This window comes from Nuphar pumila, chromosome 9, assembly GCF_984573655.1.
Source record: "Nuphar pumila chromosome 9, dmNupPumi1.hap1.1, whole genome shotgun sequence".
Taxonomy (NCBI): Eukaryota; Viridiplantae; Streptophyta; class Magnoliopsida; order Nymphaeales; family Nymphaeaceae; genus Nuphar; species Nuphar pumila.
This window is the reverse complement of record NC_143257.1, coordinates 74,318,597-74,331,821: the sequence shown is the minus strand read 5'-3', so window position 1 is coordinate 74,331,821 and position 13,225 is coordinate 74,318,597.

The window sequence follows — 13,225 nt, the reverse complement described above, 5'->3', positions numbered from 1 at the left end:
CAAATAACTGCAGCAAATGTAAGTGGAGCTAGTATGGTAGCAGTTGCGACTGACTGCAAATGAAGGTGTTAATGGTGAATGGAGGGTGCAGGGAGCTGATGTGTTACATAGTGCAGTAAATGAGGTGATTAATCGGAGTTGTTGCCATGCCCTGCGTTGTTGTAAGTGTAGGCAAAAGAAACCACAACAGTGCTTTGGCACTGCTGTAGATAGGTTAGAAGCTACAACAGTGCCCAACACTGCTGTAGTGCCAAGGGACACATCACTATTGTAAATCTTATGGAAAGACACTGCAGTGCTAAGCACTGCTGTAGGTGAAGGTGCATCAGTGGGGTGGGCGTGAGATAATGAAGAGAGTATTAATGACAATGTAGCTGTGATGATGATGGCAGCAAGTCGATAAATGAATCGGTTCCCTAAGAATGATCATACAACAGATCAAAGCTTTTTGGCAATCTCTGAACTTGAAGTGTACAACAAATCATAAAAACAGTCACACAACAGATCAGAGCTTTTCATAGTAAATCGAGACATTGTAATTTCAATCATCCCTTTTAGATGTCTTTAGATGATTACTACTGTAAAATGTGAACCCAATATCTCTAATCCATAAGTAAAATAAAATAAAAAAAATGCAAGATGATGCAGAACCAATGGAAATAATACACTTCCCTGCTCAACCTGTGGAAACTTGACTCTGCATCCACGATAAAACTGATGATTAGCATTTGTAAGATACATGGGAATGAAAGGGAAAACACTTAGTCTAAGTCATTTTAAAAGAAAGAAACTATCTATTTTTAATTTCACCATCAGGGGTACCTCTACTGATGAAATGAATATAGATTCAGCCAGAAGTTCCTCCCCTGTACAACCTGTGGAAACTTGACTCTCTACTGATGAAATGAATATAGACTCAGCCAGAAGTTCCTCCCCTGTACAACCTCTCTTTATGAAACGCAGGCTTCATCGCAGGAATTGTGTAAAAAACTCTTGTAATGCCATCCTTACTAGAAACTAGCAAGAGAGGGGATTGATTTGTCGTGTTTGCCATCAATGACAAGTCCAAGAAAGCCAAACTAAATGGAGGAGGATGGTATCCCATCCAAGCTGTATCAACTATCTGGATTAGTTGATACACATATATTTTCTTTTATGTCAGATTTCTTGTGAGTCTGGCTTGCAAACCATAGCAATTCCCATGACACAACCAAAGGCATCATCTTCCCAACGAGGGGAGATACCACAATTACTGACATGGTCGTAGTTCACTTGCAGAAGCATCGATTTTCAACAGACCGACATCCCAAACAACTACTGTAATTGTATCCTTAAAGAGCGAACTACAAAGCAAAGCCAATGTTTGTCCATGTCCTGCTTGTTACCCTGCACTGTATTCCTTTCTTCAACAGGACATAATTTGCATATAGAGAATTTTCTTTTGAAGCATGAGGATGCGCTTTTCGCAATACTTCCTTCCAATAATTTATTAGCAGATTCAAGAAATGGTTGGCCCCAACCACTTAATGACAAGATTAGCATGGCTAACAACTTTGGAGTTGGATGACCTCAACTCAAACCAATGGGCATCCTTATAGGTTTCCTGAATGGACGCTCAACTGTAGGTGCTTCCAAAAAAAAAAAGGAACAACTTGGTAGAGTTTTTTTTTTGTTTTTAGCTTTGCTCAATGAACAATACCTGTCTTTTAGTGCAAATCGATATCAATTATATACTGAAATTCGAACAAAGTAATCAAGTTTTAGTGTAACCTTTTTGAGTAGATACAAAAAGGGTCTTAGAGAATATGAATGCCGAAATAATGGAGATTCAAATACACAGAAATGACTGAATGAAGCTGCAAAATGAACATATACACAGGATGAACAAAGGTTAGGGATGAATGCTTATAAAATAAAAAATAAAAAAAAACAACAAACGCATGGTGAAACATATGCAGAATCAAATTGATTCTAAGTGTTCTTGTGATAATCAATCAAATAGATGAGGAAATAAGCAGAACGAAATGAAATGATCGAATCCCATGGAAAAATTATAATAAACAAGGTAAATCAGCAAAATTTGTCGATGAAGCAACTCAATGTTGACAAAACCAAAAGGGGAAGGATGGATCATGTCAAAAGCGCTGGATTGGATGTAATGCTATCAAACACAAGAGAACATAAACACATGAAATGTAAAAAACAAAAAAAAAAAGAAATCACCGCATCTAATACATAAACAGATACTTAAGAAAATCAGAAATAATTTGTAAGGAACAGATAAAATAGGAAACTAATAACCTCAACAGAAACTTAATATCAAAATATACCGGAAATAGGATAAACGACAAATGAAGAAGAGGGGAAAATCGAAGGAAAGGAAAATCAAATATAGGAATACGCAGATTCCGTCAATGTCGCAAGGCGTAGGTCGATATTGCTAGAGGCAAATCGACACTACAGATATTGCTTCTGCATGAACGGTAAAAAAAAAAAAAGCATGGAAGAAACAAAAATATAACGGATATCAAATTGTGACAGAGGTGTAGCTGAAAAATTTTTCTTACAGAAGAGAGAGAAGGGGCGATGAACAGGAAATTCAAGGAAAATTACAGTCAATAGAGAGAGAAAGGAATACTTATGGGATTGCTGACGCTTTGGAAGATCGTTCCTTTGTTTTTGCAGAGTTTTTGCTATAGGATTGAGAGGGCTCGCTTCTCTCGAGAAGGGAAGCACCAAAGGGAGGGGAAAATCGAAAATAGAGAAAGATCGAGAAGGATATCATGGATGCTGGATGGAAAATGGATGGGATTATCGACCCCCTGAGTGTCGATTTTATAAGAAGTGGCTGTTAGGCCCCTCTCAGATCCGGTCCCTTTTCTTTATAAAATTTTTGAAAAGGAGGCTCTAACAAAAATTTTCTCTAAAAAGGTGTTTTCAAAAAGGTGCTTTTTAAAAAGCTATTTTTGTGTTTTCTTTTTCATTTTTTTTCTTTTTCTGTTCTTTTCTTGAAATTTTCTATATTTTTTGTATTTTTGAAAACCAAAAGATTCTAAAGCTACGGTATTTCTAAAAAGTTATCAAATATTTACAAAAGAAGGCTTTTTGAAAGTTTGAAGTTACCTTTTGGAATTTTCTTAAAAAAATGGGTTTATATCCGAATTTTGAAGAAATATTCGAGGTTTAAGCCTTGAACTGAGGGATATAGAGTCTCAAATCCAAATGGTCACTAGATCGACTATCTGAACATTTTAGAATTTATTTTTGGTATTTTTGTAAAATTTAATATGAAAATTGGATAGTGAAGCTCAAATTTGGATTTTAACATTGGATTTGGATTCGAGATCGAGTCAGATATATAAAATGGATTTAATTTCAATATAACCTGAGAAATAAAATGGAATTTAGATTTAAAAGTGACTCAATTACTCAGAAAATGGAATTAGGGGCAAAAAGAGAATATTTATAAGATTTTGAAAATTTTGGGGTGTTCACAGATGCCCCTCTTTGCTACTAAGCCGGTTGAAAGCTTAGCTTAGTGGCAAAGAAAACACTCCAAATTTTGAAAATTGGCGCAGTCAGCAGATCTGAACTGGGTGTGGGAGAATTTATTTGAAAAGAGGTGATTTCAGGCTTAAAACCATATCCTGAATGGCTTGGGGGAGACAAAATACTCAAAAATGATATGACTGAATAATAGAAATGAGGAAATCGTGATGGGACTTTTGGGCGAAGATCCCGAAAGGATAAAAGATAAGAATTTTGATCAAGTCTTATGGGTGAGACAAGATCAGCTTTTTGGAGTGATTCAGGTTTAGCCCTTAACCTGGATGAGACGAAGATATCCCAAAATAACCTAAATAGGGAAAGGAATATATGATGACCTTGATGGGACATTTTTGGAAAAGAAGATGATGCTCAAGTAGGATCCTGTCCTAGATGGATATACAAAGCATGGATTCATCGACGGGAAGAACCATGATGGGACTGGAAGAAAACACCTCGTCGGAACGAGGAACCTCGTCGGAACAAGACTTAGGTTTAACCCAAACCTGAAGAAAGGAAGATACCTCGTGGCACGAGGTTCAGGCTTAACCTTTAGCCTAAAGGAGACGACCAAATGGAATCCTCGAATAAAGAAACCATGATAGGACCTTCGGAGTTTGGACGAACAAATCCGAAAAGGGTTTGCGAAAGGAGAAAAATGGGGTTCCTTAAAGCCTGGAAAAGGGATGACCTTGGGTGTCTCATTGCTGAGACTAAAATCAGCTTTTGAAATGGATGACTTCTCACAGAAAATATAGGTTTTGACCCTTAACCTGAGTGAGAACAACCATACGGAATTCTCGACACCGTGATGGGATAGGAGAGATACTTCAACTGAATGGGGCAACTCTTCTGGAAGATATAAACAACTCTAGGTTGCATCAAAATGAATATTGAATATTTATTTCATCCTTGGAATAGCTAGAAAATTTTGCCAATAAGATAAAATTGTAGTTGACTCAAACGTTTGAAGATGTGCAAAAGATATTCTCTCTTTTACCTGGAGTATTTCCTCCAACGAGGTTAACTCATCGGTCTTAAGAGTTAAATTCAAAATTTTAGCGCTGATGATTTTCTTCAAGGAAGCTATCCATTTCCCTGATATGAGAGGAGAAGAAATATTCTTAATTTCATAAAAGCAAGTAGTGAAAAGATATTGATAAAGGAATTTTGCATGAGAAAAAGATGACTTCTGGCAATTTAGGCAGTTTGATATCTGGGTGTTTTTCCCATGATGATCTTTTTGCACTTTTTTTGAGTCATTGGGCTTTTACATCATCCTTCATTTGGATGTGTCCTGACTTTTCTCTCTTTTTCGGGGAAGGGTACGTCAAAAACTTCTTTACCTTGGAGATGTTCCGATCCTTCTTTTATCTCAGGAATTCGATTGATGGCATTGGCTCAAAAGGTCTTTAGGTGATAGCAGAAATCAAATATCTTTTAGGGTTTGTCGGTAGGTTCATCACATTTGCCTTCATCTCGACGGTGATCTGAACTTTCCATGAAAGGATCCATCACAAACTCCTTCATCTCGAAGATAATCCAAATCTTCTTTGGCCTCGGGGGTCTAGCTCGCATATTCGTCTTCATCTTGACGACAGTTGAGTGATCCCTTTTGCAGATATTTGATTGCAACTTTAAATGGAATGAGGAGACATGGATTGAGTGGATTCTTTTTTATAGCTCAAGATATTTCCACTGCATGATTGCCAGATAGCCGTCTTTAAACACGCGCCATAACCATGATCAATATTAATTCGCTTCTGGCTTTTCAACATCGTTGAATATTTTTTTTGCTAATCATACAGAAGACATTTCTTTTATCCTTTTGGTTGATCAACAAGGAAAATATTTGAATTTTATCCCTTTTTCGCAAAGAGTTTCACCTTTTTGGAAAAAATACTAGAGGTAACTTGAGGTGATCCTTTTGTGTAGTGAAATGTTGGGAATCAACAATATTTTTAACAAATTGGCAAATTTTTCGAGAATTCTATGTGAAATAATCACTCAATATAGATTTTGATGAGATCTTAAGCGGAATTTATGATTTTGGAAATTTCGACCAGAAAAACTAGGACTTTTTATTTAACGACCAGCGAAGGAGTTGGGACTTTTTTTATTTAACAATTAGTGAAGACTGAAACCTTTGATTTAACGATGAATGAAGGAGCTGGAACCTTTCATTTAACGACCAGTGAAAACTGGGACATTTCATTTAATGACCAGCGAAGGAGCTGAAACCTTTAATTTAACGACCAGTGAAAATTGTGACATTTCATTTAACGACCAGCGATGGAGCTGGAACCTTTTATTTAACGACCAGTGACAAATGAGACATTTCATTTAACGACCAACGAAGGAACTGAAACCTTTTTTTTAACAAGTGAAACTTGGGACATTTCATTTAACGACCAGCGAAGAAGCTGGAACCTTTTATTTAACGACCAGTGAAAACTGGGACATTTCATTTAACGACCAGAAAAGGAGCTGGAACCTTTTATTTAATGACCAGTGAAAACTGAAACATTTCATTTAACGACCAGCAAATGAGCTGGAACCTTTTATTTAACGACCAGTGAAAACTGGGACATTTCATTTAACGACCAGCGAAGGAGCTGCAACCTTTTATTTAACGACCAGTGAAAACTGGGACATTTCATTTAACGACCAGCGAAGGAGCTGGAACCTTTTATTTAACGACCAGTGAAAACCGGGATATTTCATTTAACGACCAGCGAAGGAGCTGGAACCTTTTATTTAATGACCAGTGAAAACTGGGACATTTCATTTAACAACTAGCGAAGGAGCTGAAACCTTTAATTTAATGACCAGTGAAACTGAGACTTTTCATTTAACGACCAGCGAAGTAACTGGGACTTTTCATTTAACGACCAGTGAAAACTGGGACCTTTCATTTAATGACCAGTGAAAACTGAGACATTTCATTTAACAACTAGCGAAGGAGCTGGAACCTTTAATTTAATGACCAGTGAAACTGGGACTTCTCATTTAACGACCAGCGAAGTAGCTGGGACTTTTCATTTAACGACCAGTGAAAACTGGGACCTTTCATTTAACGACCAGCGAAGAGCTGAAACCTTTCATTTAACGACCAGTGAAAACTGGGACATTTCATTTAACGACCAGCGAAGGAGCTGAAACCTTTTATTTAACGACTAGTGAAAACTGGGACATTTCATTTAACGACCAGCGAAGGAGCTGGAACCTTTTATTTAATGACCAGTGAAAACTGAGACATTTCATTTAACGACCAGCGAAGGAGCTGAAACCTTTTATTTAACGATCAGTGAAAACTGGGACATTTCATTTAACGACCAACGAAGAAGCTGGAACCTTATATTTAACAACCAGTGAAAATTGGGACATTTTATTTAACGACCAGCAAAGGAGCTGGAACCTTTTATTTAACGACCAGTGAAAACTGGGACATTTCATTTAACGACCAGCGAAGGAGCTGGAACCTTTCATTTAATGACTAGTGAAACTGGGACTTTTCATTTAACGACCAGCGAAGTAGCTGGTGTTGAGAAACTCTGTTTTGATGTCAGATAATATGATACACTATCGTATTTGATATGATATGATATGGTACTAATGTACCTCAAATCATTAATTAGAATAAAGACAAAACTACAATCCAACGTTCAATGTACTATTGTAAGAAATAGACTTTTTACATAAAATATGTATTACCTAAAATCTTACAATGACTAGTGTACCCCATATTTTACTTTTATGGAAAAAGGCTTTCTCGAATTTCTCTAAAGATGTTTTTGAAATGACTTAACATTTCACATCTCAAAATGGCTACAATTTCAAAATGTAACGACTACTTTTTTAAAAAGCTATATAAACACACTTAAATAAACTATTCAACAAGGGAATGGACATGTGAGCTTACAACGAGAAAAATTCCTATTCATTTGAGAAGAGAGCCTTGAAAAAGAAAGAGAAAAAGAAAAGAAAGAAAAGAGAAAAAGTCAAGTGTAGCTTTTTGACAAAGAGTATCCTCTGAGTGACAAACAGAACATTCTGAGAATCCTTCATTCGTGCATTCATATCATTCTGAAGGTTCTATAGGAAGTATTGTAACTCTGTTATTCACTGTTTTCCTTCTTTGTTGAAAGAAGTAGACCTCTGTGAAAGAGGGTGTTGCCCTTCTCTGTTGAGAGAAGAAGACCTCTGTGAAAGAGGGTGTTGTCCTTCTCTGTTGAGAGAAGAAGACCTCTGTGGAAGAGGGTGTGCCCCTTCTCTGTTGAGAGAAGAAGACCTCTGAGGAAAAGGGTGTTGTACTATTTATCCGGTGACTCGGATGTTATAGTGGAAAGCTCAAGTGGTTTGCTTGGGGACTGGATGTAGGTCTGGGTATTGACCGAACCAGTATAAATTCTGTGTTTTATGTGTTGTGCCTTATTGCCTGATTATTTTATTTTATCGATCTTTATCGTATTTCACTATTCACCCCCTCTAGTGGAATTTCATTTGGTATCAGAGCAGGTTTGCTGGTTTCGACATAACAAGTCTTCCAGCACAAATGGCATCTACCTCTTATGCTCGTGATATTGAAGGTCAACATGCATCTCGTCCTCCTTTCTTCAATGGCTTCAACTATGGATACTGGAAGTGCAGAATGGCTATATTTCTCAAATCCATAGATTTTGTTGTATGAAAATTTGTTGAGCATCCATACACATCTCCATCCGCAGACTATAACTTATGGTCTGATGAAGAAAAGAAAATGGCAAACCTAAATGCAAAGGCTATGAATGCCTTATATTGTGCCATTAATCAGAACGAATTCAATAGAATATCTATATGTGAATCTGCATATGATATTTGACATTCTTTAGAGGTTATTCATGAAGGAACCAACAAAGTGAAAGAAGCCAAAATCTCATCTCTTGTCAGAAAATATGAGTTGTTCAAAATGAACAAAGAGATGTTTACCAGATTCACCAACATCACCAACGATCTGAAATCTCTGGGTGTAACATATTCCCAGACAGAAAACGTGAAGAAAATCTTGAGATCTCTCACAACTGATTGGGAGAAAAAGACTACAGCTATTGAAGAAGCTCAAGATTTATCTAAGCTTACTCTGGACGACTTAATAGGCAATCTTATGGCCTATGAAGTCCACATGAAAGAAAGAAGGGAAGAAGAACAACCGATAAAGAAAACTCTAGCTTTCCCAGCTCTATCTGAGAATGAAGACTCAGATAAAGAATCCGAAATTGCACTACTAACCAGAAAATTCCAGCGCTTCATGAGAAGGAACCGACTTCCAAACAAGCACAAAGAAAAAAAAGATCCTAAGGAAGATCCCATGTGCTATCAGTGTAATAAGCCAGGTCACTTGAGGCGTGACTGTCCCCTTCTCAAAAGAAAGTCCAAGACCGAGGAACCAAAGAAGAGGTTCTTCAAGAAAAAGGCTCTGCATGATCAATGGGATGACTCAGAACCATCCACCAGTGAAGAGTCAAGTGATGATGAAGCCGAAACTGTAAACATGTGCTTCATGGCAAACGAAAGCTCTGTAAGTGAAATTTCTGAGTTTTCCTTTGAAGAACTTCTAGATGCTTTTCAAGAACTATTTGAGGAATCTAGAAAATTAAGCTTCAAAAATAAAACTTTAAAATCTGAAAATTTAGAGCTTTCTCAGAAAAATGAAAAACTCAACAGTGTAAACTCTGAGTTGAAAAAGAAAAATCTTCTTATTACTTCTGAAATCTTATCTACTAGCTTCAAGACTAAAAATCTGCAAGTAGAAATTTCAGAATTAAAAAGTAAAACTGAAAACCTTATGAAAACGGTTTTCAAGTTTACTAAAGGAAAAGAGAACTTGGATAAACTCCTATCTTCTCAAAAAGTCTCTTTCTACAAGAATGGTATTGGCTACTCTAATTTCAACAAGCCTTCTTGTATGAATCAAAAGACCACATTTGTGAAAAGTTCGTCTGAACCAAATAAGGAGTATTATAATGTTAATTTTTTTAACTCCTCTAAGGTTATAGACAAACTGAAATCCAAATGGATATGGGTTCCAAGGTCTAACAAAAAGGGACCTGATTGGGTACCAAAAAGAAATTTTACTTAATGATTTGCAGGCTCCAAGCAAGAAGAACAAATGGATTCTAGACAGTGGATGTTCAAAACACATGACTGGACATTCAGACCTCTTTGCTGTTCTTCATAAAAAAGGAGGAACCGTCACCTTTGGAGATAACAACAAAGGTTTGATAATAGGTATTGGTAATATTGGAAATATAGATAAACCTCTTATCAAAGACGTTCTCCTGGTTAAAGGTTTAAAACATAACCTTCTAAGTATTAGTCAAATGTGTGATACAGGTTATAATATTAGCTTTAATCATAATGCTTGTCTTATAGCAGACACCAACGAAAATATTATCTTAAAAGGCATAAGAAAAAATAATATATATGAACTATATCTAGAAAACATCACAGAACATTGCCTCATAGCTAATAATGACTCTCAACATCTATGGCACATGAGAATGGGTCATGTCAATTCTAAATACATGTCTAAATTAGCTAAAGATAAGTTAGTACGTGGGTTACCCAAAATATCTTTTAAAAAGGATTATTTTTGTGATGCATGTCAATTAGGAAAACTGTCAAAATCTTCTTTCAAATAAAAAAATATCATTTCAAGCAAAAGACCTTTAGAGCTTCTCCACCTGGATCTTTTTGGTCCTTCTAGGGTAGCTAGTCATAATCACAACAAATACGTTTTTGTCATTATAGATGACTACTCAAGATTTACTTGGGTGATATTTTTGAAAAACAAAAGTGATACGTATTGTCAATTTGAAATTTTATGTAAAAAATTACAAAATGAAAAATCTTGTTCTATTGTTAAAATTCGTAGTGACCATGGAGGAGAATTTGAAAATGAACTTTTTGAAAATTTTTGTAACTTGCATGGTATTTCTCATAACTTTGCCTTTCCTAGAGCTGCACCTCAAAATGGTGTAGTAGAAAGAAAGAATAGAACCCTTCAGGAATCTGCTAGAACTATGCTCCAACACAATAATCTTGCTAAATCCTTTTGGGCAGAAGTTGTTAATACTGCATGCTACATAACAAATAGAGTTCTCATTAGACCCTTATTAAATAAAACTCCCTATGAACTATTCTATGACAGAACTCCAAGAATAGACTACTTTAAAGTCTTTGGTTGTAAATGCTTTATCCTAAACACAAAAGACAGCCTAGATAAATTTGATGCTAAATCTATTGAAGGCATATTTTTAGGATATTCAAGTCATATTAAAGCATACAGGGTTTTCAATAAGTGTTCTAAGTCTATTGAAGAATCTATGCATGTTAGTTTCTGTGAATCTATTGATCAATCTGTTCATAAGCAAACTAACGATGATGATGTTGAAAGTACAAATTTATTTTTAGATAACACAGCTAAGTCTAATGAAGATGATCATCAAAGAACATTTGTCGATATCAAAGATCATCCTCAAAGGCAGATTTTGGGAGAACTGACAAAGGGGGTTCAGACTAGAGCTCAGCGAGAACGGATTGCAAATATGGCATTCATTTCTCAACTTGAACCAAAGAAGATTGATGAAGCCATCATCGATGAGTTCTAGATGCTAGCCATGACTGAAGAACTGAATCAATTCCAAAGGAATGAAGTTTGGGATCTTGTACCAAGACGAAAGGATCACCCAATCATTGGGACAAGATGGATCTTCATAAACAAGCTATATGAAATAGGTAATGTTATAAGAAACAAAGCAAGACTAGTAGCTCAAGGATACAACCAGGAGGAAGGTATTGATTTTGATGAAACATTTGCTCCTGTTGCTAGACTTGAATATATTAGAATGTTTTTAGCATATGCAAGCTATATGGATTTTAAATTATATCAAATGGATGTTAGTAGTGCTTTTCTAAATGGTTTTATAAATGAAGAAGTTTATGTAAAATAACCTCTAGGATTTGAAAATGAACAATATCCAGATCATGTTTTCAAACTCAAACGTGCTTTGTATGGTTTAAAACAAGCACCTCGTGATTGGTATGATAGACTTAAAACCTTTTTATTAAAAACTGGTTTTTATGTAGGCAAAGCAGACTCTACATTATTTATAAAAATAGTGAATAATCATACCCTAATGGTTCAAATATATGTAGACAATATCATCTTTGGATCTTCTAACAACACTCTTTGTGAAGAATTCTCTAAGTCCATGCAGAAAGAATTTGAAATGAGTATGTGTAAACACCCCAAATTTTCACTCACTTATATGACATCGCCCTCAATCATCATATTTCAGTTCTTTAGAAGCAATGAAGGGCAAAATGGTCATTTTCCAAGATTGAACCTTGCAGAAAGTCCTAAATTTCATTCTTGAGCCTCAAAATTTCCATATTTAGGTTCAGAGACATCTTCAAATGGCAAAATTTTAAAATCCTTTTTCTGGACAAAAAGCTAAAATTTCCAAGTCCGAGCTCAGAGTGACATTTCATAGAACATGTCTTTGCATAGCATTGCGTCATTTCACTGCACAGCATGTCATTTTGAGATCCAGAACTCCTGATTTTCCAAATTGTCAATCCAGATTTTATTTTTAAACTTTTCAAAATTGATTTTTAAAACCCTGGGATTTCAAAATCGCCAATCTTTCCCATTTTACCCCCAGGACTTTGAATTACAAAAATTTTCTCAAGAAAACAATCTGGATATTTGGATATTGATTTTAAAGAGTTTATCTCAAAAAACTTTTTGCAAAAGATTTTAAATCTCTTTACAAATTTTGTTTTTACATTTATCAATATTTTTGCCCTGAAAACCCAATTTTTCCAAATTCTTGAAAAACAAATAATGTTTTATCTCGTATCTTCAAATAAATGGAGCGGGACCCGCCTTTGAACTAGCATCATACTCAGATTCCTAGGTAAGTTTCTTACTTTCAAGCGGGACCCACCCGGAGATGGCACCAATTTTGTAAATTCCTCTTCTTTTTATTTTCTTATTTTTATTTTATTTTTTTATGTTATGTCCTAAAATAGTGGGCCCACACACATGTGGCACCCCAATTGAAAATAAAAGACTTTCAAAAACAAAACAAAACTTTATTTTCAAAAGGATTTTAAAAGTGGGTTGAGGTGGCATTTCCATAAAAGCCTCTCATTTTTTTTTCTTTTTATTTGTTTAAATAAAATTTCTTTTTTAGAAGGAGGCAGCCTTAAATGGCACAGCCGAACTTCCAAAAAAATAAAAAAATAATTAAATTTCATTTTACCTAAAACTTAGGTAAATGAAATGAAAAATTTGAAAAAATCACAAGATGCGCCCTTTTGAAAACGGTAGCATTAAGTTTCAATTTGAAAAAAAAAATAAAAAATTTTAACGGAAGCTCAAGGCTGCGTTTTTTTTTTAAGGGCTGAAAGTTTTTAAAAGGAGGGGCCGATTGAGAGTTTGGGGGCTTATTGCAGGAGATTCACCAAAGGGGGGGATTGAAATTTGCTCTTTTGGGTTTTGGCAGGGGAGAAGGAGGTGACCAGCATCCGACTTTTCTTCATTCCAGCACCACAACAGCTGCCGCACATCCCCACTTCAACTCCAACCACAGAAGAGCCACCACCGGGCACCATCTTCACCTCCATTTCAGCC